The 25,000-nt window shown below is 35.4% G+C and overlaps 1 long non-coding RNA gene across 1 annotated transcript in view; it reads left to right on the top strand.

The window, feature by feature from the left end:
* The window catches only part of LOC137860661 (uncharacterized), a 170,589-nt gene that overhangs the window by 56,739 nt on the left and 88,850 nt on the right, over positions 1–25,000 (top strand). Inside the window, exons 2-4 of the long non-coding RNA XR_011099122.1 lie at positions 6,700–6,767; positions 9,863–10,073; positions 19,063–19,204. This is a non-coding gene — a long non-coding RNA (uncharacterized lncRNA). The remainder of the gene's footprint in view (positions 1–6,699; positions 6,768–9,862; positions 10,074–19,062; positions 19,205–25,000) is intronic.

Here is a 25,000-nt window from a genome sequence, read left to right as displayed (position 1 = left end):
CGATGGCTGGGTAGGATGGAGCACGGGAGGTAGGAGGAGAGGCTGAGGGAGTTGGGTTTGGTCAGCCTGAGGAAGACAAAACTCGAGAGAGTTCATGTTTCTCTCCCTACCTAACTAATGCAGGGAGTGTTCAAGTGTGTTGGAGCTAGACAGGTGCACAGGGATAGAATGAACCCAAGTGACAATATGTGAAATTACGATTTGATGTAAGATTATATATATATATTTTTTTCCTCAACCTGGGCACAGTCAGCACTGGAACAGGTTGCATAGAGAGATCATGGGTTCTTCATCCTTGGAGATACTCAAAATGTTACTAGACCCTGCCTAAGTAACCAGCTTTAACTTGTCCTGTATTAAGATATGGATTGGAGTAGAGGACACCAGAGGTCCCTTCCAGACTGCAGATTCTGGTGATTCTTAGAGGCATTACGCATACTTGTAGGACACTGCTTTTTCATCTGCATCTCTCAGCTGTGGGTGGTTCCAGGGTAATTTTAAAGCTACTTCTAGTAATGATGATGATACCACAGCAGAGACCTGGTAATCATGTAGTATCAGTTTCTGTCTAGGAATGCAGAATCTTTTCTCAGGGTTGCAGACTACACTGCAGGGCCCAGTCTTTTATTACCTCTGAGCTAGAATAATGCAAAATGGAATTGTTTCTTTAAAGGTGAAAGTTGGTAGAGGATTCACAGCTCATTTGGTGCATCTCGTGGCTGGTCAGTGTTCAACAATTTGCAGTACCTGTTGGTCATGAGTTTCTGAGTGGAGACTATTTGTCAAGAACTATGAGGTTTTAAATGGCATTGGTATTGCACCTCATGAGTGAACTGCTCCTCCCATGTCCCATACTCTAATAGTGATTGGATTTGAACATCTGAACTAGATCTTAGTAGAAAGAAGATATGGATGCTCCACAAAGCCTAGAATAGGCAACCTTCTAGGATTATCTTTTTTAAATCTGCATAAATATAAAGGAACAGCTCTGTGAGACAAAGAAGTATTATCACCGTTTCTCTAGAGGAGAGACAAGGGCATGCTGGCAGAGTTGTTGTTAGTCATTCAGGAGGACTAAGATGGAGCAAGCAGCTAAGTGCTTTAATTTGTTTTGAAAATTAGAATGTTTATCTAGCTACAGTAAGTGATAACCAGGAAGAAGAAGTCATAAACTACTCAAAACTTTAATAATATTAAAGAAAATTAATTGTCATTCATTTTGTTTTTCTTTGACTTTCATGTGAAAGATTTAATAGTGGTACATTTCACAGCAGGAGAGCTGGAAATAGCTTTACTGTCAAGAGAACACTTGTGAGCAATGAAGCCAAAAGATTTTACCACCACACTCTCTAGCAGTTTATTAGGATTAAATGTTCAGTCGCTTGCTTGAAGGTGATTATGAGATGAATGGGGGTAAGCTATGATGCATGCAGGCAATTTTCTTTTGTCTAATGTCAGCAGTAGTTGCAACAAAAGTTAGAAACAATCATACTAGAAAGTATATTTGGTTTTCTATGCACTAAGTAATGTGCCTATAAATTCATTTTCATAAGTATTGCATTTTTGAGGCAGAGTAGGAACATTAGCTGGAGGTTTTGCTTTCTTGATTTTAGAAAATTTGAGAAGAACTGATTTCTTTCAAAATAAACAATCTTAGAAAGGTATACCATACAGAGTACAATTATTTATGTGCTATTTCAGGGGGAAAACAAAAAATGATGTTTTTCCTTTCTTACCAAGATACAGATGCTTTCCAATCACCATTGTTAAATAAAAGATTTGATGAGGAAAAACAGAGTCTGGTGAACTACCTGCAAGCCAGAGGTTCTTCTGAAGTTCAGTTTGAAGCTTATATGCATTAGTGTAATGGCAAGTATCACACTCATTGAAATCTCAATAGACCTGGTCCTAAAGGTTTCATTACATTTGAGCACGGCTGAGTGCTTCAAAAAAAGACAAATTGTGTTTGTAATGCAATGCAGTGCATGTTCATCACTTACACCATCATCCCTGCTGTAGGGCGTCAAATCAAATTCCTCCAAACTGATTTGTATCCAAAGATTTCACGCTGGGCTTACAAACCATGATTTGTAAATAAAGTCAGGTTTCTGAACTTGGTGTCTGGCAGGTTTTATATTCTCTCCACTTCAAAATTGTCATTCTTGTGGCTACTATGATCATCGTTTTTGTCATTTATGTGCTCCAAGCTTTTTCAGTAAGTTGTAGGAATATCCTCACAGCTTTTCTATTCCCCTCCAATGTTTGCGCTACTATGTAAAGTTTTTGATTTGTTGCTCACTTTAGCTTAGGTTTAGGTTACTATTTAGTTTCCAATTGCTACAAAAATTAGATTTCTGTTTCTATTACTCTCATACCAGAAGAATAATAGGTGAAAATTTTAAAAAGTTTCTCTTAAAAACAATCTTAAAATTCTGAAGTTGATTTAAACTTCTAAAAGTTAACCAGATTAAATATTAAAATTTCATTTAGCTTCTACTTCCGTTTTATTTTCCTAGAGTAGAAAATTTCAAGTTTGCCATAAATTTGACCCTGCTAACACTTGATATGATTTAAGAAAAATGACTTTTTATCAGCATGGGACATTGTACCTGAAGGAAAAAAAAAAAAAAGACAGAGTAAAACATGGATTTGGTTGTACCAAATATTGCTTGAAGTAGATCAGTTTCTCAAAAAGTGAGGTGCACCTTTGTATCAGAGAGTGCCATGTAGACCTCAGCTGCTCAACACGTACAAAGCTAAATGTGCAATGTTAGAAACTTTCAACCTTGAGCTGGCAAAGGATTCCACCTGTGCAATCTTTATGTAATTTCCACAGGGTTTTACTTTTTGAGATGTTCACTATTTTACAATTTAAAAAAATATAAATAAAAACTAAGGGTGCTGAAGAAGCTATTGAAAGCTCCTTCAGAATGTAAGAGCTGTGTTTTCAAAGCTCTGTTCCTCTCACACAAGCAGCTATTTGAGAAGTAACAGACATCCAGCATTCACCACGTTAACCTTTCTCTATTCATAAGAAGGACGGTTCAGGTGAACTTTGTGTGGCTTGAGAGATCTTTAACGTTGTGAACAGCAGTTTAAAAAGTTCAAATGCACTCAACAAAATGCTCGTGCCAACTACTTAGGATGAATTAGTATCACAGTGACTCTGACTGTGGAAACTTCTTTAAATTAAGTTTCTGAAGTGATTCTTCAGTTCTTGTCCTCTCTGTAGATTGACTGTAAATATGTGCATAATTGGAACCTCCCCAAGATAGCTGTTCTTGGCTAGATAAATTATCTGTTCATGTTACTCGACATTGATTGGGAAAAACTCTACAAGATTTTGGTGACCATTTCCTAAAAATCTAGCACTAAAAGTGGTTTCTAAAGTCTCATTAATGAAGGAAAATTTTGAACAAAGTGAAGGATGGGATAGATTTCTTGCTGATGAGACTTGGACATTTTATTTTATATGAGAACAGCAAAATATACCAAAGGGCTTTTAATCTCTAAAGGAAGTTTTATTTTAGGTTAGGTTTGGTTTTGGGGTTGGGTTTGGTTTTGTTTTGTTATGATTTGGTTTTATTTGAGTAGATCTGAAACTGCTGTGTGTGGCAGGTTAAAATGAATATTTTGAAATATAGTTTTTTCTTTTCCATTGTTTCCTTGCAGAATAGCCCTCCACCTCCCACCCCGAGGTTTCACAATTCAGCTGAACCTGTCTAAGTGACACTAACAGAGACCATTTCTCCCTCCAATCTTACAGTGATTCTACTTATTATTTGATCCCTGTGTGAGCTGGTACAGCAAATAAAAGAATAATCATTTTTCTTCTTCATTCTTTCCTTTTTCCGTCTTCCTTCTTCATTTCCTTTTCGAAGAGAAGTCCATAATGCTTTCTTTTGTAACGACTCAAAATTCACTGTCTTTCCTCTTTCCTTCAAATAAAAACCACAAACAAAAACAAACAAATAAAAACCACAAACAAAAACAAACAATCAACCAAACAAAAAAACTTTAAAATATTTTTGGAGCACTTCATTTATATTCAGAAATGTATCTTGACTTTTGTGTTCCAAAAGAAACAATAAACTGTCTGATGCATCTCTGAGCTTTAAGACACCTAATGAGATTTCTAATTCTGATCCTTCACATTCCCCTTTATCTGGCATCACAGATTGCCTGATATATTCCAGCAGTTTGGGCAGGGAACATTACGTGGGAGTATTATGGAAAATGTAGCTATGGATTTTATCCCATGCTATTAAAAGAGTCAATAATCCATCTAAAGAAACTCCCATGTCCAATGACAATAGCTTGGAGAGCAGGAATAATGCAAAGCAACATATTTCAGTCTGAGAAAGCAAAATGTTTCAGTCCATGTGACCCAACACTCAACAACAGTTAGCAGCATTCTGAATAGTAAATGTGAACTATGATACAGACATGGAAGGTGTATGGAAAGGATTGTTTTATGGAAAATGGAGAAAAAATGATTCAGACAAAGGTGGACAGTGATTTAGTAAGTGAATGGCCTTACTTTTCTTCTACAATTTCATAACATACTGGGTAGGAAATATATATGTGTGTGCGTGCGTATGATAGAGAATAACTGTATACCAATAAGGGAGTAATAAATGTGTCATGCAGGTTATATGGCCATATTGTTCACAAATTCACTAAATAGGGCATGAAAAGGTCCTTTCAAGTTTGCAGAGAAAGTCTATTCTATTAAACTGTGTTGCCCTTGAGCCCTTTTTTTAATGGAGATAGTGGACCTTACCTTTCATATTGACCTGGTGATAAAAAATAGTCACTCTCTCATGCTGTGAGTAAAAACCTGTTTTTTTTTTTTTTTTTTTTTTAGAGGAGAATTGCATTCTTTGAATGTTGTTTGGGACTCTCTCCACAGGGGAGAGTAGAGGTCTGCCTAAATAGGCACTGGGGAACCTACCAGGAAAGATTCTCCCCAACACTCCTCCATCATAAGAAATTTTAAGCTCTGAATATTACCGGTATTGGCCCATCTGAAATACCTGAACAGAGCAGGGTACCATGTCTGTGAAAAGATTTTTGGTTAGCCCAGTAGGTGTCACAGCCATTTAAAGCTGCTGCCTGTTCTGATACTGGGTGGAAATTACACTGAATTTTCAGGAACGGTAAATCCTGAAGGAAGTAGTAACTTCTGGGGTATGTAAGACCACACAAACAGGTGAATACTAAGAAAATTAAGTGGAATATTATTGGGTAGAATATGTACAATTTCATCACTCTTGTTAGTTTGAATACCTAGACAGTCTTGGCTTTTTTGAGAGTGATCTCAATAAAAATTTTTGAGGCACCAAAGGTAGCAGTGTGTTGCAAAACAAACAAACAAACAAAACAAAAACAAACAAACAAACAAAAAAAACACAAAAAAAACAAAACACTTTTGCCTCCTGAGGATTCAAACAGGGGCATCTGTTTGTCAATGTGTTAAGTGTGCCACAGTGTACTCCAGAGGCAGTAGATTCACATCTGTTTTGTTATGTTAGGAAATTTAAATGAGCTTTTCAGAGATACAAGGATGGTGTTGTTTAGTTTTCCTCTCATATCACATGTATTTTGAATTCAGGATCCTTGCCTGTTCTTATGGAGAGACACGTTGCACATGTTTGTACTCTGCAGAAGTGTGGGGATCTTGGTGAGGTAAATGTGGTAAAAGGTAGAAAGATGTTCTGTCTTGAATAGACTTAATGGTTTTTAGTAGTAAATGTATGAAAATAAAAAGGGAATAGAAGGAAGGATTCTAAGACACAGAATTTAGTCCAAGAGAAGGCTTCTTATGCATGCATCTCAGAATACACCTGAATCAAAAAATATCTTTAAGTGCTACTTCTGAAAGAAAATGTTCAAGACAATGAAAGAAAATTTTAATCTCATTATTCCTTTCATTTATCTTTAGCTAAGTAAAAGATAAAGATTGTTGTCATTCCCTTTTACCTTTTTGTACCTCTAAGCTGGTAATCTCTTCTGACAGCCAAAACCCTCAGTGCCCCTGACATCCTGCTCTTGAGATCTGTGACCTGGCTTTATTTCCAGTCAAACAAAGGACAGGTCCACTCCAGCTACCGAACAGTAACTAATAAATCATCTTCTTTTAATAATAACAATATTGAATTTCAGAAGGGAATAATCTCCTTTGCTGGTCTCCACTATTTTTGAAAAATCTTTGTACTTTATGTGCCTTGGTTAGAATTCAAACCTGCAGTCCTGGACCCAGGACATCCTGTTGATTCTTACATTTTTACATAATTTCCTTCAAGAACGAAATTAGTTGCACTTTCAGGTGTTTAAAAAACTCAGGTAGTGCCAGGACAAGTAGTTACTAGATGTAACACACTTTCGATATCGAATGCAACAGCTATATGACTGCTTCTTAATTCTTCGTACTTTACTGGGAATAGGACATATACATATGCAGTCTTTGCCACATTTATTATCACTTTGTCTGACCACCATGTATAAACATGTATATAAACTCATTAATAATCTCTTGTTATCTGAGGAAAGCTGTTGAAGAAGCAGCAGCTGCAGCCTGTACTCTGCCTCTGCATTTTGACACAGGTGTGGTAGTTTACTTAAATTTCCTCTTAATTTCAAAACTGCTGGATGAAATGTTTTATTAATCTGAGCCACATCTTTCCTTTTGCTTTACAGCAGTCCTCCCATGGAGTTAACCAGCAGCTGCCCTGAAATTTGGAGGAGGATGTTTTACCCATAACTAGGTGAGCAGATTGGCAGACAGACGTACTGTAGGATGCAGCAATTGTTTTTGAGGCAGGTCCAGAGTATGTTAACATCATTTGAAGTGCTTTCGTTGGCTTCTATCCAGGTTTTGGCTAGGGTAGAGTTAATTTTCCTCCTAGCAGCTGGTATGATGCTATGTTTTGTATTTAGGGTAATGATAATGCTGATAACCCACCAATGTTTCAGCTGGGGCACAGCAGTGCTCACACAGAGCCAAGGACGTTCCAGCTCCTCTTGCTGTCCTGCCAGCGAGGAGGCTGGGGGTGCACCAGGAGCTAGGAGGGGACACAGCCAGAAGAGCTGGCCTGGGCTGTCCAAAGGGTTGTCCCATGCCACGTGGTGTCTTGCTGAACAATAAATATGGGGTGGCTGGATGGGATTGGGGGGACTGCTGTGTTGGGAAAATCTGAGCATCAGTCACAGGTGGTTAGCAATTGCATTGTGCATTGCTTGCTTTGTACTTTCTGGTATTACTATTAATAATAGTTATAATTATTATTCCTTCCTTTTCTGTCCTATTAGACATTCTTTATCTCAAACCAAGAGCTTTTGCATTTTTTTTTCCTGATTCTCTCTCTCTCATCCTAGTGAGGGGTAGAGGTGGGGGTGTGAGTGAATGGCTGTGTGATGCTTAGCTGCCTGCTGGGTTAAACCACAATTACTTCTTTATGTACTGAGAATGTTTTGAACATTACCTATCCTTACTATGGTTTCAAACCCACGTACCACCCCCTACTTTCTTAAGGCTACAAACAAATCTCAGGACGCACAGAAGAATTCCAGAGCGCACATTTAAGTGTTTGATTTGCTGTGCATTATGTTTGCATGCTATAATTGAAAACTGTTTATAGAGGGCAGAAAAATTAGAAAGATCTTTGTATGGAACATTTATCTCTTGATGGAGTCTATAAGAGCTGGAAAGGAAAAGCAAACCACTTATTTTCACATTTGCACTGTGATTTCTAAGCATAATTGTGACACGGTAATAACAATTTAAAAGCAATTTCATTGGTACTGGAAAGAAAAAAAAAAGCTGATGATACTCAGCAAACTGACAGCAGAGGGCACCAGTGTCCTGCATTGGAGGAAAAATGTTTTTTCCCTTATGTAAATTGTACAATAAATCCTTGTTTGCTCTTACCAACTTAATGCAAGAAAACCAAAGCAATATGTCAGTTTTAACAGATTTTTAAGGTTGGCTGTTTTGAGTGTTTCAGATAAGTGCTTGTTACGGAAATGCAGTTTCCAACATCAGATGCCAGAAAGAAAAAAGAAAAATGTCTAAACTGTTGTTTATCAAAATACATTGCTCACACATTTGCTAAAGATAATCCAGTTGTAAGGGCTTGTTGCTTGTGAATTTTTAGCCCTTTCTTTCCTAAGAAAAGTATTTATTCTATATGTAAAATATTTCATGCTCTATTTATTAGTAATCTAAAAGTTGTAATGAATCTGTAGGAAAAAATCTAATAGTGGCTTATGTGACAGTTATTTTCATAAAAACTAACAGAAACACCAGAGAAAACATTTTGTTGCTGAAATCTATGCATGTTACTGGCAACTCCAAAAGCTGAAGCAGACAAGGTTGAAAAAGCTAAGAGCATCCACATAAAATATTCATTGCATTTCCTTGGTATTAACATGCATGTGTAAGTAGATAGTGCCTACCACCAGTATTTCAGCTTGCTGTAGAGATGTGAACCCTTGTGCCCCTAAGATGTTTACCTGTTGTCAGGTACAAGGGTCAACAGGAAGGGCGGTGAGTGCATGTGAATATTTTTATATATGCCACAGAAAGATTATACCATACGCTTTTATGACATTATATACTGTTTATTGGTGTGCATATATTTATTGGTGTACATATTTACTGAACAACACTGTTGCATTGTGTTATGTTTATTTAGACAATGGCTGTAACAGGATGACAGCGGGAACAAGTTCTTTGCAAATAGCATTGATGCAGGGTACCTTTTACACGTTCAGAGAACACTGAGATAACTGCTTATTGTGAGATCAGTGATAGAAAAAAGAATTAGTAAACCCACTGGTTATTCCCTTGGCCTAACACTGTTTTTATTATTATTATATATTCATATTTGTTTATTGAAAATAACCATGTGAAGATAATGAGCTGAAGACCGTTCTTTGTTTCTTGGCATTCTCAGGCACTTAGTCTCCAAGGATTTCAAAGTTGGCATGCTCTAAATTTGTAATAAAATACCCTTCTAATTGGTAAGCATAGAAAATATTACTTTAATAAATATTTGATGAACAAAGATGTTTTATCTGTTCATTAGACTCCAGAGTAATATATGTTCATTAGAAGAAGATGAATGACAGCATTTAATATTCTTTGTTTACAACAGAAGGTCACATGGAAGAATATATTAATATGTAAGTTGTGACCTTCACACTTTGTCAGTTTTAATGACAATGGGTTTGTTTCCCTTATATGGTCAGATCTGTGTTTGATTTCCAGCTTAATTAAGGCAATTAAATTCACCCTCTGTGACAGGTAAAATGCATTGTGATTGGCAAGACTGGTTTGGTTACTTCTAGTTTGTCCCAAAATAAATAAATAGATAAATAATAATTAAAAAATCCTTTTTAAGAAGGGAAATGTTCACATGCCTTGGAATGAAATTGTAAATTACTAATGGATATATGAGCAATTAATATCAGAAACAAGTATCAGAAATAACATCAGATGATTTTTCTTTTTGGATACATATGTACCTTAGCAAGAAATAACAGTTACAGAAAGAGAAAGGTGCGGTAGGTCTCTTGCACTGCTTATCTCATAAGTCATGAACATACTCTAAGTTCTCAAAGCTGTTAGATAGTACAACTCTGTTTAAAATTGCATGACTGGTAAGTGTATTACACTTACAGCTTTCAGGCATGGTTTCACAGAAAATACAGTAGGAACAAAGAAACAGTGGGACAGAGAGAAATAATGCTTAGAGCTTGTCAAAAGCTGTTTTTGTTGGATTGTTTATTGAATGTAACAATGCTTTCCATTATCACTTTCCATCAATAAAATCATTTTATTTGAAAATCTGTTCTATAGTTAATCTTGGGAACCAGGATCCAGTCATCTTGTAGCCCAGAAGAGGAATCAGGCCTACAAGAAACCATGGAATCCCAGCTTTCATTGATTTCTTACTGATTTTCAAATGAAAAGAAAGTAAGAATATCAGAATTTCCTGGAGGACACACACTTAAATCAGCAACAGTGCTGGAGAAAAGCCGTTCCAATAAGACGTTTGACTTTGTGGGAGGTAAGCAAGGATCTTTACCTGTTTAGCTGATGTATATAACATGTTTTATTAATAATATAGATATCTCAACAATGTGTTCTTTTGCTTTTTAGCATATGCTCTTCTTATTTCTTGTTTCCATAAAGCATGGTCTGAATAATTCTTGTGGCATATATGGGTCAGGCTACTAAAGAATTCAAAGGAACAATACTAGAAAACAAGAAAGTTTTTGTCATACATAATCTGCATATAAACTCTTTTCTTTCATTTTTTTTTCCTTCTGTTTTCCTTTTTCAAGTCGCATAGTTATCATTCCTCTTATAGAAAAACAGAGCTGAAAAAAACACTAGTATCTTTATCGTGATCATTTGATTTCGTGATCATACTTGATTTTTTTCCTCATTTTAATTTTGTACTATAAATGCAAACATTGAATGCTGACTTCTGAGCAGTAGCCTATCACATACTCACTTTACAACAGTAAGGCATTAGTCAAAAAAAAAAACGAAAAAAAAACACAGCAATAAAACCAGCCATCACTGTGCTTCTGCCCTCCATATTTCTGTAGAAAGGTCTGAAGAGAATGCAAACTGCTTTATTTTTGTGGTTTTGATTTACATTTCAGTGAGTCCACTTTCTCCAGTGCAAAAGTACTTTCTCCTCATTCGCATAGGCCTATATGTTGCATAAATAGCATATGACTATGGAGGAGTCAGAGTAAAGGATGCAAGCAAGAATTACACATATTCAAAGGAAGAAATTAATAATTTGGATGTATGTCTCTTGAAGGGAAAGCACTATTTATAATGTTTGGTGAAAAAAATGAATTGTTTGTAGATTGGTTCCATTCGTGATGATAACCATGAAAAATTGTACCCAAGATGCTGAGAGAGCAATGTCATTACCATGAGCAAAGCATCCCCATTTCTTGAAGCAGTGCTGATACACTAACTATTCTCTTTTTCCCTGTTCTGATAGAATTATGTAGCCACAGCTGAGCAGAGGGGCTGTCCCTCTGCTCCACCACTCTGCTTTCAGCACAGATCTGGTGTCTGTCCCAGAAACACTGGGGCTTGCTAGCAGCTCTGCCCCCAACCCAAGAAACCGTGAAAGTGAGGGAAGCCAACTGCTCCCCCTCTCCTTTTGTTCCTCTATTGTGCTACTCTTTTGTGGTGTCAGTTGCAAATATGTTTTCATCCTGTTTAAGAAAAGTCATTCTGTGGAATTAGGAGCCAGGTAAACTTTGCCCTCTGGTGACACAGTTAATACAAGAAGTTGTTAATAGCTACTATATAGTGCTGGATTATCTGAGATGAGGACAGCAGCTGACGTTGAATCCTGTTTTTCTTTCAGAAGAAGACTCAGTTTTGACTCGGTTTTAATTCTTACCGTACATTCATTAGCATTTCTGTGAAAACCCGTAATTTCTATGGAATTTATGATAAATCAGTGATTAAGTTCTTTGCACAGGAAGAACATTAGTAGAACAAGGCCGTATATTTCACATGGGTAGCTGTTCAGAATGCCCTGTGACATGTCCAACAACTTTGTCCTGCAAGCACTGTTGGAAAGTTCAGAAGTGGCAACAAGATCCAAATAGGTGGGATGCTTGAACTTTCCCTCCAGATACAGGTAGTGTTCACCCTCAATACACAGGCCAGTGTGCCCATGATTACCTGTTCTCTGAACAGAGCTGTTCAGCTTCAGTGATATTAATCTGACAGTGTTTTATAATTTGTTCCCACTTTAGATTTATAATAACCCCCTCCCCTCCCCCCCCCAAAAAAAAAGGTTTAATTTGGACTTGGTTCCCAACCAAAGTTGTACCAATCCTGTGTACAATTACTACTTTTTGTCACATGTCGTCTGTTAATTTCTAAACAAGTTACATTTAAAAACACTGGAAATTCCTATGTCAGATTTTAGAACTGCTTTTGACACTCAGAAATTGAAAAGATTTCTCGCGTCATTGAAACACCAACATTTGGCAGAAGTTGTAAGGGGTACACTGCCCTCACAGTGACACACTGTGACACACTGCCAGAGCAGTAAATCTTGAATTATAATTGCTATGACAATGCGGCTGAAGAAAACACAATGATTACTTATGAGGTAAAATAAATGTCTGTACCTGTCATGAAAAAATCTACCTGTGATGAAAGCTACGTTTTGCATTTAAAAAAAAAAAAGTGCTTGAAATTTGCATCCAATTCTATTCAAAATTAATATGGCTTGATATAATTTCTAGACTTTCCTAAATTGTTTCCCAGGATAGTTATGTATGTACATATGCATTCTATTTTTCCACAGTCACCTGAATTAATTCGACATAACAAAAAATCAGTACTCCTTCTATAAGCCAGATGTCAACATCCATTTTTAAAAAAAAATCGTATTCTTGTCACTCCTTTTCTATTCTGAACTGGTTTGTTTGCCAAAATTAAATGTGTGATATTAGACTATGTGCACGATTATAAATAGATTTATTTGGCCAGTCCAGTGTATTACCAATGCCTTGTCCATGCTGTTCCTTGCAATGCACCTTTCTCATGTTCTGCAACTTTCTGGTTTAGGTAAATGCTGTATTTATATGTTTGATGATATTACTCAGTTCTGGTATGGCAGATTTCCACTAGAATTAAAGGAGAAAAATGACATCAGCCAAATTACTAAATAATTAGACTTTACCAGGTTCAGTAAGTCTCCTAACATTTGTAAGTAAATGCAGACAATAAAAGAATACTCAGGAATATGTCATATGCTCTAACACCAATTTGCATTTTCCGAAAGCATCTATTTATTGCCATTATTAAAGTAAACAAATAAAGAATACTGGAAAGGATGTTTTAAATCAGATTGGCAAGTCCTATAGTCTGCTGACAGAGAGGAGAAAGGCTATCATATTGACTGTTTTTGTTAGGGTACATAGGCCTTCTGGAAAAAGGCAGGGGGGAAGGAAGGGGACGCTTTCCAAATTTTCTGTTGGAAAAGTTAGTATGTTTGATGAACAATGCAGAATAACTCATTGCCCTTCATGGAAGAGCTTACAAGAAGAATGAAAAAATAACTTTGTCGGAAAAATAGAAAAAATAAACCAGCAAAGTTGACAAATCACCATCTAGTTACCTATTTTTTTTATTTTTAAAAACAGTGCACAGAATATTGAGAACAATATCCCTTATGTCTTATGAACCTTCAAGTGCAAAACCCTCTATAGATTACACCTATTAGTGAAAAACTGTGTACTAAAATTGCTGTTTATTACTGAGGGGGAAAAAAAGCGGGTTGCAGGAGAAACTCTGACCTAAGCACTTGTTTGTGTGAGAATACAAGTTTTCGCACTAAATTATTGGATGCATTTGTCAGATTGGGCTAGATAATGTCTATGAAAGAGTCTAAATAAAAGTAATTTTCAAAGATCAAGCCTTTGAAGTCATCTTTTACAACATTAATCTATATGTGACCTGCAATAGAAAATGATAGCACCATAAAATGTCTATGAGTTTCAGTTCCCTACAACAAAAGAACCTAAATGTCATGGTTTTAGTTTTGACATCACAAATTTTGTACTTTTGACACTGTTTAATAGAGGTGTCAAAAATGCAAATCAGTTACCATACTGACAACAAGCTTTTAATGTTCAGTGAAGAGAGGGTGGAGAAGGAGATGTTAGAGATTTCTTGGATATCTTGAAGGAGGGATGTAGAAATCCCACAAGCAGCAGTTTTGACTGTGTAGCCAAAATCTGAAAAGAATCAAATGTTAAGTATCAGGTTAACAATTTAATAATAATAATAATAACACAACAAAACCCTCTGAAGATGAGTTTGCATTCAGACAAAAAAAAAAAAAAAAAAAAAAAAACACAACACATTTTGTTCAAAATTGTATTTGTTATTTAAAAAGACCCCTGAAAATGTTCCTCCCATGTGTCTATCAATTTCTATTCCTGTCTAGATTTTTATCATTGTATTTAGACCCTTTCAATCCGTTTGTGCTCTGTGGGTGTAAGATGGGATTTGTAGTCATGCAGGAAAAGCTGAAAGTGAAAAAATTCATTTCCTGACATCCTTAGGCCACAGAAAATAATGTCAGTGGAGTGTGAGGGATGTAAGAGAGATGAAGGAAATGAAGAAAAGAAAGGCAGAAATCTACAATATACAAGGACTTTGTCCTAAAGACTTTTGGTCAGAAACAAAGCCTATATGTGCAAAACGTCAGTCAACATGTGAGAACATTAGGGGGCAAATTGTAATACTGCATTTTTTTTTTTATTTTCTTCCCTGTTTGACACCTGTAGGATGCTAAAGTGTCTTTAAGGATGACACAAGTCAGTTGCTTCAATTCTTAACTGAATAAAGATTTCATTCTTTACAGTGGAGATTGGTACCAGATTTGGGTTGTTGACAAAGTTTGAGATAACTGACCTTCTTTCTATTGGGAAGATTGGGAAGAATACCAAAATAAGACACATCCAGGTTTGTCAACTATCGCACAATTGTCACAGCTCTCCTGTATTTCCATCAAACAGAGAGGACAGGTGAAAGAACAATTGCTTTCTGTGGAGGAAGTGTTGGCTTAACTCCATGAGAGGGTGTGTAGGATGCCTTGTTGAAGAACAGAAGCAGTTTTTCCAAGAGTGTTGTTTGTAAGACCTATGCATTTTTTGTGCTTTCCTGCCCATAAAGGCAAGTAATACAACGACATCAGAACAATCTCTTGTTTTTGTGTATCAGAGTGAGCTATATTCTGTTCTGCTGCTACCTGCTTTCCAAATGGGATTGGGACAGGAAAATCCAATAATGAAGAAGTTGTGTAGCAGCTTTAGTAACATACTGCTTACCCTGATTAGAGGTCAGGAAAACAGACTGAACAGACTAAATGCTAGGAATTGCTAGGATAGAGAGGAATAGAGAGCAAATGACATAAGTGCTATATAAATCTCTGGTGCCCCTACATCTTGGCCACTTCATGTGGTTCTGCTTTCCATATTCAGAACTGCTATGATAGAAATGGCAAAAGGAAGTATCAAAGATACTTCTATATCAAAGCAGCATCTGTGGGAGGAATGGCTTCTCTGACTAGGATTTTGTTAGATGGAAAAAATAACAGAAAAATGTGATAAAAAGAAAGTCCATAGTAGTCATGTGAAAGCAGGTATATGATATTTTTATTTATAAAATCATGAGAGGGACAGCAAAGGTGAATGGGAGGAAATCCTTCACTGTTAATTCCAAGGTGAGAGTTTGGGATCATCAAGGGAAATGGAACAAAAAATGTTCAGAGCTGAGGATTCTAAAGCAAGGAGATGCAGTCAGGAGGAGTCTGTCTGCTGGAAATCTTCTGTCTTGATTATGTGGAGACAGGCTATGGAGCTAAATATATCTTTCATTTCACCATATTGCTGTGTTTTTTCTCACCTAGCAGATGATGTCAAGAAGATAGACCAAGATTTTGGTTTGAGTGCTCAGAAACAGCAAAGAGAATATGGAATAAAGTTTATGCAATGATAGCAGAAATGCTGTCATAACAGCACTGTACATGGCTATTCCCAAGGACAGCATACATAGAACATAAACTTCCAGTCAGGTTATGTACAAGGAAGAAAAAAAAAAAAGAAAAAAGAAACAAAAACAATAAACCCCACAAATCGAGTATTCAGTAGTCAAATCCAGTATATTCATTTTTTTTTTTTTGAACTGGTATCAGTCAATAGTGAAAAAAGGCTTATTAAATTCTAATTTCAAAACCTTTTTAATTTAAAAGTAAATGACAATATTTATAAAAACTCTAACTGAGAAAATAAAAATGCTTTAATAAATTTAAAGGGTATAAAAATTATCCCTGTGTGGAAATTCAGATTTATGTTAAAAGTTAGCTGAGTTCTTTTAAGGTGTGTAAAAATATTCAATAGTTATGTGTAAGGCAATCTATCAAAGTCATTTGTTTTGCTGTAATACAAGTTTTAATATGCAAATGGAAAGCAAAATCACTGCTACAGCTGCATATAAATACTGTTTCTTGCTTCTCCCAAGTTAATTTCAACACTGACAACAGAGAAATAAGGATGTATTTTGTTTAATATATTTTCCACAGTTCATTTCATTATGGATAAAATTTAGCTATAAGTTACAGAGCGACAGTTTGATTTGGTTTCACTTGAGCATTTGGAAGCTTTTTGAACTGAAAAGATATAGTATACACAAGAACAATGCTTTACTTTGTGTTAATATTCCGTATTCAGTTCAAAAATTGAATTAGCTTGAGAGCTTAAACTCCAATAGTGAAGCTTCTACAGCTTAGTGCAGATTTTAATCTATCAAGCAGCTTTACTGGAGCTTTGTTTACAACTTCTTCTATTTATAATATATACTTTGAGATGTCATGTCAATGGCAATTCTTGCAGCAGCAGCATTACTAGAAGAAACTGCTTTATTTCCTGGGAAAGTATGGAAGATCTTGTTATTGGAAAAATGTATTAAGAGAGCCCGAAATTCAGTGTTGAACAGGAACTCTTGCATCTGAGCTAAATCCCAGTGAATAAATTGGAAATGCTCAATTTGGCTCAAATGTACTTGGATTCAGATTTACAAATAGTGAATAATATTTAAAAATGCTACTTTTAAATAAGATTTGAGAATAGGGGCTGGAATTATATAATTCCTAAAGAGTAGCCTGTTCCTGAGGGGATTCTGATGCAGATTTAACTCAATGCAGGATGTGCTTTCAGAAGCACTTCAGCAGTGATAAGATCTTGTAGCAACACATGAGCACATATAATTGCAGGAAAGTGGCAAAAACCAGAACAAGCAAACTACTTTGGGGTGATTTTTTAGTGAGAATACAAAACAGAAAGACTGTGTAAGGCACAGTTATGAAATGGAAGGAAGATGTAATAATGATAAAATTTTAAAGATACATTTTTTTAGATTTTTTTCCATTGCTTCAGTTTTTTGGGGGGAGGAAAAAAAAAAAGAGGTAGACAAGAGAAAGACATCATTGAAATGGTTCCAGAGAAAAGACTAGAAATACAGATAGTGGGAAGAAATGATGTAACTAGATTTTGCAAACCACCTGCTTGTTTAATCTTTTGAAATCTATATTTTCATGATCAGTACCATGACTTCATGTTTCTCTGTTTATTTCAAGAAGGAGAGACAACAGATTAGGTGAAGAGAAGAGCAGAGAATCTCCATCAGTACAATATTCTGTCAGAAAATGAGGTTTGAACATCAATGCACCACAAAAGTATGAAGCATGTTTTCCTTATTGGAAACAGACGTTGCTTTTCACACCTTAAGGTTATACTAATCTTTTCTATTCATTTTTCTACTTTCTTCCATTTAGTTTGTTTCATGGTCTGTTTTCTGTCTTTCATATATGCATATTTTTCCATTCATTTTCAAAAATATCTTTCTATGGTCATTGGGGTCATTCAACATGCATATTCAATATTTATGCACTACATATTAGATACTAAGTAGTGTTAAACAGTTGGATTGCCTTAGATGTCCATGGTATTATTCTTATTTGAGCAAAACGTTTGTCTATGAGACTCTGCCATGGGTCAGTTTCCCATTGTGGTAAATTTGATAGAATGATAACAAAAGTTCAGGAATGCTTTTAACTGTATTGTTCAGTTTTGAAGCGTAAATGAAATGAATTCAAAGAGAGAACACTAACAAGTAGATAAAGCAGTCTCATCTGTGTGATTACATATGTATATGTCATTGTATAAAATTTTGCTTCTGAGGCCAAAATGCCACTCCTAGATTTCCAGATTGCCCTACCTATAAAGCTAGCCGTAATCTATATTGGCAAGCAAAGTACAAGAAGGCACAGTTCTTTTCCCAGTTTGTTGTTGTCAAGGAACTCTTCATCTTAGACATGCACATATACGTAAACCCTAAACCTATTACCATTGATAACAAAATCCAGCAAATCTTACTTCATTTATTGCAGCTTTGAAACATGCCTTTGAAATACGACACAGATGCTGGCTAGCACACATTTTAAATGTCTCTCTCAAATCTTTGCATCTCACCTTTTTATAGTATCAACATATATTCCTCAGTACTTCACTTGCCAGCACCTAAAAATAATCCCTAAATGCAATGAAATGAGATTGATGAATCATTGTGACACTTACTTTGAGCTCTTGAAAAATAAGAGGATGATGATTGTAGAAAGTGTTGAATTTATGATAGATTTGTTTAGAAACAATTTTTTTTAAAACAATGTAAGTCTGCTTCCTTAAGTCTATATTGCTTAAACAGCTAAGAAACCATATTTCAGGGTATTATCAGTGAGGGCTGACTTCTGTTGCAGCTACTGCATTTCTGATAGCAAATGAGGTCAAGGGGATAGCAAGTACTCTTGCTTTCTCAGCAGTGTTCTGGATGAAGGTGCCCAGGTGGGTCAGAAGCTCCTAGTAGCTAGCCCAGTCCTTCCTGATAGCAGCTTCCTGAGGTTTCCAACCACTCCAAAAAGTCTCAAGCCCTCTTCACAGCTCTGCAGAATTATTTAATTTCCTGTCATCGTTTTCACCTTTACAGCTTCCAGTCAGAGACCTTCACAGCCTTCCTCTGTCCCACTCCAAGGCTTGACAAACCAAAGTCTATAGAGTAACCAAAACTTACTTCCTCTGAGTAATTTGCTCTCACCAACAAATCCGCTACAGACCTCCTTATACCTCAGAACCGTCAGCTGCCATGTCACATGCCATACACTTGTAGCTCAGCTCAATGTTGTCTGCTCAAATGTTTGGTGTACTGTACTGGCTGCCAACATCCATGCAACCCTCCCACTTGCCACAGGCAGGGGAGCTCAGTGTCCTTCCGCAGAACCATCCCTGTCTCTAAAACTCAGGTGTAATTTGTGGTGAAAAAGGAGGAAAGATCTGTGCAGGACCAAAAAAATGAAGGAAAAGCGGGACCATGTTAGCCCTGTTCTGAAGCATCTTGTTTCTACTATGTTTATCAATCTCATTTCTTTCTATTTCACTATACAGCCAAGTCCAGTCCTCTGTAGCCTACTTGCAGTGACAACAATGGAACAATGGTCAATGGTAACCTTTCCCCTCCCCGCCCCCCCCCCAGCAGAGAGATCCTGTGGAAGAGTTCTAGCATGGCTACAAAATCGAGTCATTCAAGGTAACAGGGGTTGCAGGGTCTGATTTTGAACTGCTAGTCTGGGGCTGTAAATCTTCTCAGCACCTTGATTTATGCAGCCTCTCACACACAGTGGGTTATTCAGAAACCCTGCACACAGAGGATTGTAGTTTCAAACTTCCCTGCTTCTTGGGCTGCAATTTCTGAGCCTCTATGTCCTGACTAGAGGAATGCTTCTCAAATCTGTTTATTCTCGCTTGTCTACAAAAAGATATCTCTCCCTCTATAAATATAAAAATATTAAAAAAAATAAAAATAAAAATCAAACTTCCCTCACAATATTATAGTAAAATGAAATTTTTGTAGTAATTCAGTCACACAGGAGAAGGGCTGCATGTGAACTGCAGTTTCTCCAGTGTAACCTACCTTACAGCAGCCTTTAGTTGCAAGGGCTAAAAAAATAATAAATAAATGCAATATTGCTTGTGATTAAAAACAAACAAAATAACAACAAACACTGGCCATTCCACAGAGCTGACAGCCTGTCTGTTTCATCATCTAGCATTTAACTTGAAAGACAGTGTCTGTCCTTCTCAAGGAAGTTAATAGCCTTTAAATACTGAAACCAAATGTTTTCTTCTGTATGCATTTTTCTTTCTACTAATGTAGGTGAGGACTGAAAATCTCTAATCTTGGGTTTGTTCAGACACCTCATCTTCGAATATACTTTCTTCCTTACTTTTTCGTGTCTTTGGCACAGATGAAAATGGAATAATATATACAGAAAGCATTTTAGAGTTAAAATAAAACATTCTCTGGAAATTCCTCTTCTGCAATTACAATGTAGCAACAAACAATTGTCATGAAAATATTGAAATATGTAAATTTAAAAGAATGTTGACTTTGTCAGAATAGCCAATGCCCCCCCTCTCCCTCCTTCAAATGCTTCCATCACATTTAATATAAATTGTGCCTGGTATTTAAATTATGTGTATATATGTGTATATGTGTATATAATGTTTATTATTTTATATATGTATATTATTTTATATTTATATGTTTATTATTTTGATAATCCTAAAATATTTTAGCTTAATCATAATTTAAAACTTTTCTTCTGCTTTTTTTTATTTAGGGTCAGGGAAAAAAAAAAGACTTTCTCACTTCTGTCTGACTCAGTCAGAATTTCATGGGCTTTTTTGGTAAACTTTTATGTGGAGTAATTTTCTGGTATAACTTTCCTGAAGGCTGGAGTTGTACCTCAGTAAATGTGCTGGCACAGATCCTCTTCTCTAGAAGCTGGGATAACCCATACACCTCAGCATAGTGTAACCACTCCATTATATTACCACAGCAAGAAATAAATCTGGTTTTGATTTGAAATTCAAAACCTAACTGTCACATCATAAAATCCTAGTGAAAATTGTCAGGAAGAGATTATGTTTGGAGTTGCTCAGTAGAAGATCCTTTTTTCCTCCTGTCCACTATCCCAAACAAATAGTTGTTTCAGCTGATCTCTTGGCTGGAGTTACAAGACCATATTTCTGCTCTACAGTTTCCTTCTTTATTCTCCAACTTAATGAAATTCAGCATTGACTGACCCTGATTTGTTCACCATGAAATGCTGTAGTTATGAATTTAATTAAACACAAACAAAAAATTGAATACGAATGACTTTGTTCTGGAACATAACTCGTGTTAACACAGTATACATGTATAATATAACTGTGACTTAAAATCCTGGTAGTTATATTATAATGTCTTACCAAAGATACACTTCGGGGTTTTGCTTAATCACAGAAGTTAATTTAAATATGAATTAGAAATATTTATTTAGGGTACAAAAAAAAAAAAAGCCAACAAAAAAAAATAGTTTGAAGATAACCAGTTGCTAATTGAATTTGCAGCAGCTAGTGATATACTGTTATCGTATTGTAACTTTCTTAGAAAATTTTAAATAATTCAGAATGCATTAAAATACATACTATTCATTGTTTTGCTTTGAAGCATTACATGATATATATTTATTTAATATTCCTCATGGTCAAAAAGAAAAGGAGTTTTGATCTAGAGAAAAAAGAATCTATTTTGTCAAGGTAATACGGCTTTGCGAAATCTCCACATTCCTTCCTGGGAACCCGCAGTTTTAGCAAGAGCGTATGGGAAAGCTAAAGTATGCTGTCTTCTTTACAAAGTGAGCAAGAGGTATGTAAGCCAAACTGCCAGATAGTTAGAGCTTTAATTGATGTACAGATTTAAAACAAACAAACAAACAAACAAAAAACCCACCTATATTAATGCCATTATATTCAGGTGTGCACCTTTATTATAATATGTGCCACTGGCTTTCAAAAAAATCACATAATTTACATCTCTAGTGTTAGCATATTCTGAACTTTTCTGCATCTTTGCTTGTTGATAAACTTTCAACTGGTTGTGTAGTTGCTAAAAGGAATTAAATTGTTCTCATTTACACCCTTTTCACACTGCCATATCTTCAAAGAATTCAAGTTTAGGTGATCTGTACTAGATAGAAGGATCATTTAAATTATTAAGAAAGGAAATATTATTTCCAAGGAAACAAAGAATTATCCCAGTAAATACTTGAACTAGTTTAAAAAAATCATTGAAGATCTCATCCTTGTGTCATAGTTCTTGTACAGTTTCACCTAGGATTTTTTTTCTTCCCTTCAAGTTATTTATAATTTGCATGGGCTTTACTTCACTACACGGTCACCCAGCCACTTCTGGGGAAATAAGGAGGTGCATAGAAAGGTGATAGGAGAAAGTAACAGTAGAGGAGAGGTGTCAGGAGCTGCTTCTGTTGGTTTAAAACCTCATTATAATGTACAGGAAACTATCCTTAATAGAGTGCCAATAATAAGGAAAAAGTACTCAGAATCATGCTTTTTATATCAAATCTACATAGTTTGGTTTAACCCGTTCCTGTTTTAACATTTAAATTAACCAAATGTTTTTGAAATATTTTTATTCCATTAAGTTTTCAAATCAATAACATAGCTGCTGCTCTCTTCAGCTCTTATTTTTGGTATAAGCAATTTAAATAGTCTTTAATCTGAAAACTAACATATATTTATAAATGCTTTCCAGTAATTTTCTTTCCCCTTATGTGTGAAATATGAAGGACTTATGGATTGTTTTTGGAGAGACTAGATGATTCAGGTCCTCAGTAATTTTTACAATTATTTATTGATTGAAAAGTCTTATTAAATACTTATTGAAGTATTTGCTTATAAAATAGAATTCCTTTTTATTCAGTTTTGTGTCAGTAATGCTTCAGTCCTATTTTTCTTTTCTTTGTTTCAATTCAGATCTGAACTGTAATAGCTGAAATATAATCAGGTAAACATCTATATTATCTCTACAGTTATATATATCCATACAAATTAACAAACAGAAGTCAATCCTCTAGTTGTGTTGGGAATTAATGGACATAGCTTTTTAGACAAATACATCTCTACTGACAAGTGGGATCTCAAGAGCAAAGGTAGTCTTTAAATGGAATTGTGGTATTGAGTACTAGTGAAGTTTCTACTTCTCATGGATATGTGTAGCATAAAGAACTTATACTATTAGTTCTTAACTGGGAGAACTAATAATGTCTTGAATTGTGCAGTGTTGCTGTTTAAAATACATTAAAAAATAAATAAAATCAGATTACTCAGAAGCTAATTTCCCTTCACCGAGGAAAGCTCAAACAAGCAAAAGAAAAGTGATGCATCTGTATGTCTATATACTCATACATAAGTGCATACGTCTATGTACATAAGTTCAAAGTGTGATGCTTTTTTTCCAAACAATAGACATTGAAGCTAAGTTCTGTGGTCAACTATTTTATAAAAAGCTTTCAATTGGATTTACAGTGAAGATTTTGATTCCCACTGCTCTTTTAGTACATAATTGAACATGTAATTGCCTACAGTTGAGAATTCACCAGCATTATTTATTCCATCATATAATCTAAATATTTAATTTCAACTGTAATAAATTAAAACTATATTAGATTGTGGATTTCAGCCATGTGTTACTCTTGCAACAAGAGAATCATTTCTTCATTAATTTTTTAATATAACAGATGAAACTATTTTGTCACCACAGTTTCTTAGTAATAAGATTTCATCTTAAATTGTGATTTGCCATTCTAGGTTTTATTTATTGGCATATTCTTGACTGTTTAAATTGTCTAAAACTGACAAGAAAAGTTGTAAAGTGGATTAAAATCTGTCTTAATTTTCCTGATTTTTAAAAATGCAATTTTTTCCCTCATTTTTATAGTATAATAATTTTTTAGAAGTACAATGAAGCAGAACTTCCATTTCAATGTCTTTAATTCATGTTTTTATAGTGTTGAAATTCGAATGCATGATTGTATTACAAAAAAAAAAAAAAGAGAGAGAAGTAAACCATGATTGTAGCTTCCTGTAGTGTATACTAGAAGAACAAACACTGGAATATAGAACTTGTAAACAGGGTACACATAAATAGAAATACAGAAGTGTACTATGAGACAGAAGCCAGAAAATCTGACTTTTTTTTTTTTTTTTTACATTGACTAGACATAGAAAGAATTTCAGTCTAACTCATACAATCTTCACCTGAGTTTCCCTCCTTTAATGTATGTACGTTCAATCATTGCTGGTGCTGTCTAGGTATACACTGTATTTATCCCTTGTAAGTGCTGCTTTGAGAAGAGAAGTTAAAGGAGATCCTCCAATTTCTGAGCTGAAGCTTGGTGGAAAAAAAAAAGACATGGCAACAGCCCATTCCACTGTGAAAACACATGAAGACATCATTCAGTAGCTTCTATACAGCTTTTAAACTTATATGATTCATGGAATGGGGTAGAAAAGGATAGAAGGAAACACAGAAGAAGGGTGAACTGTGCAGTTTAGCAGTTGGAAGTCACAGTGCGGTAAAGTTCCCTACATCATGCTAGAGCTTTGATGTAGCATCACACTACCATATCAAGTTATCATTGGGACTTAAATGACTCAAGGGTAGCCTTGAAGAGGAAAGAAAGCAAATCATTCCTGGTATCCCTGAATAATAATTTGGAAAGGGTTGTGGAAAGTCAATGAAGAAAAATTTGGTATTTAAAGCTGCTGATGTTTTAACAACCCCCTCCCCCATTCCCAGGCAGACAATGACTCAGGAGCAAACAAGACACTGGTTTCCATTGAGAGTTACTCTTAAAGAAAGTAGGTGCAGCTGACCATTAACACCAAAATAACATGTTACTGACAGAACTATACATGTAGCGTTAAAGAAAATCACTTCTACTACTACTATTTTAAAATGTGACTCCTGCAGAAAATCCCGCAAACAGTCAAGAGCAGAACAACTCTGTCCTTTCATCGGTATACTTTGTTCATAGTTGGTATATAAAATGTTCCTGTATGGAAAAATCTTAAAGGTCTTCTGTGTGTTTTGTGGTTTTGTATTTGTTTTTGTACCCATTACGGTTTGTCCATCACTCTGTTACAGTTGTTCTCTAATATCCATTCCTTGCATTTTGTTCAAAACTTTAAAAAGGGCACAATGCAGTTGGAAACAAACAAACAACAACAACAACAACAAAAAAAAAAAACAGCAGAAAATACATGTATGCCATAATCCTAGGTTAAAGTTAATTAAACATTTTTACATGAGGTTAGAGTGACCTTCAGCATCTACAACATCCATTATAAGCATTTGAGGATGAGTGGAGGTTCATAGAATGGTATGATTTTTGATACTGTTCATTTTTTGCTTTCTTAGATTGTCACTGTTCTTTTTTTTTTTTTTTTTTTGACAATAAGATCAACAGCAGCTTAAATG

The sequence above is a fragment of the Anas acuta genome, chromosome 1 (assembly GCF_963932015.1).
Source record: "Anas acuta chromosome 1, bAnaAcu1.1, whole genome shotgun sequence".
In the NCBI taxonomy this organism is placed as follows: domain Eukaryota; kingdom Metazoa; phylum Chordata; class Aves; order Anseriformes; family Anatidae; genus Anas; species Anas acuta.
This window is presented reverse-complemented; position numbering and strand designations above follow the sequence as displayed.